Genomic DNA, 2,212 nt, shown 5'->3' on the forward strand with positions numbered 1-2,212 from the left:
TTCCCTGCACTGCCTTTGTTCCCCCAACACCATGGACTGGAGTTGCCAAGTTTGGCCGATACCATGTGGGTTTACATTTGACCTCTTCCCATACTGGGGCCTGAGGCCTTCACTTCCTGGGCCCCAGAACATACAGTAGTCCTATGACTTCTCCTTGGGACCGGGGTGGATTCCAGCCAAGTCCAGGTATGTCTTTCTTTGTAGGATGTGGGCAGAGCTGCTAGGGCAGCGCAGTACCCACTCACCCCACTGCTCCATCTTTCCCCAACCCAATTAGACCGATGACAGCCTTCCCCTGCCAGAACCAGCAGACTTGCTGATGTGTTGGTTCCGTGGTCGGCAGCCTATTAAGGCCAGAAATGAGTGTGACAAATGTGAGTTCTGTAATGACCATATTTAGTGCCTCCTTTACCAGAGCTGCTCATACCTTAGAGACCAGCTCATTAACTCACTACACAACCCCAAGGGGCAGATAAGGGTCGGGTAAGGAAATGGCAAGCTGCAGGGTACGGGGCCAGGGCCAACTGAGCAAGATGAAAAGGGCAGGAGTCTTCTGCTTCTGCAATTTGGTGGAATCTGGCATGAGGGAGCAGGAAGCAGGTGGTGGTGAGAGGGGAATGGGGAAGAAAGGTAGACTCTCCAGTGCCCTGTGACATGCTGGGCACTGTGCCGGATGTATGACGCCCTGCGGGCCACAAAACATTGATTATTCCGATCCACAGAGGAGGAAACGGGCCCCCAGAGAGAGGGAGGGATTTTATTCCAGCCAGTGCTAGAACTCCACCCACTGGGCACCTGAGGCTCTTCTCAGGAGCAGGAGACCTGCAGTTGGGTCCCAGCTCGGTCACCTACTTGCCGTGTGACTCCTTGGTTTCATTTTCTTCTGTAAAGTGGGTTTTGTGAGGCTTAAGTCATAGGGCCTATGGTGAATACTCGTTGCAAACTGCAGTTCCAAAGCATTATTTCCTTCTCTGGCACAGTCTGCTAAGGTTAATAATGCCAGAATGTGAGAGGACAGACAAGTTGAAAGGTAAAGGAAACTGTCCTGTCCTGTCCTTGCCCTAGTCCCACCCCAGTTCCCCCTCCTCATGCCTCCCTCCTCCCAGATCCCCTTTCTCAGCCTCAGTGATTTAAGGCGGGCTTCCAACAAGGAATACTTTCCCCTCCCCGGGATGTGACTTCGTGTTTCCTCGGAAAACAGCAGGGGCACGTCCCCCGGGAGCCCCAGCCCCGCGCCCGAGCGGGCGGCCTCCCCTGCGGCCGGCAGGTGGCAGCACCCGCCCGGGTTGGACTCGGGCCTCCGAGGCGGGCGCTCGCAGAAGCCTTTTCTTTCTTCCCGTCGCTTTCCCGCCTTCCCTCCCCGGTCGCCGACAGCTTCGGATTCCCCGCGGAGCTGCTGCGGCGCCAACGCAGGCCCCGGGGGGCGGCAGACCCGCAGTGGGGGCTGGGGTGGGGTGGGGTGAAAAAAGGGGCGGCGAGGCGCGCGACCTGGCCGCAGGTGCTAGTTAAAAAGCTGTGCTACTCGTCCGGATCCTCTTCGCCAGAGCTGCGAGCGCCCTGCGTGCTGGGTTGGCACCGCGGGGACGGAGGCATGTGTCCCCACCCTCACCCCCCAACCCGGCGGGGGCCACGGGCATGGACCCTGGACACCCACCTTCCAGCTGCGCGCCCCCTTCCCCACTTTGGGCCTTCAGGAGCTGAGCGATAAAGACAGCAGGGAGGGTAAGACTTACCGGCCTCATGGCGGGGGTTGAGGGGAGCAATCAGGACCCTAAAACCACCACCATCCCCAGGCCCCAGTCGGCCCTGGAGTAGTTCGCAGAGCTTTACAGTTTTCAAAACACATACACACCATTATTTCCTTGAATTCTCCCAACCCTGTGAAGGAGGAAGGAGGCAAGGCCAGGATTTTAGGAGGGAAACCAACTCAGTTACCCACAGGCATGATCTCCACGCTTCTGGACTCCCAGTACAGTGCTCCTCCCACTACCCCTGCTGCTTACATTCATCGCTGTCGGCTCTTTACCCAGGAGTTACTGTCTTCTCCTCTACAGACATTGTCTCTCTTTCCCTGGTGGACCAAGAAAGAGGGGCAGGGGTAGGGTTGGGACATTCCACGATGAGCCTCCATAGCTAAAAATTGGACGGCATTGGATAGCCATGTCTGCTGAGCCTCTGCATTTCTCACAAAGATATTTTAAATCAGAAGGAC

Source organism: Tamandua tetradactyla, chromosome 6 (genome assembly GCF_023851605.1).
Source record: "Tamandua tetradactyla isolate mTamTet1 chromosome 6, mTamTet1.pri, whole genome shotgun sequence".
NCBI classification, from domain to species: Eukaryota; Metazoa; Chordata; class Mammalia; order Pilosa; family Myrmecophagidae; genus Tamandua; species Tamandua tetradactyla.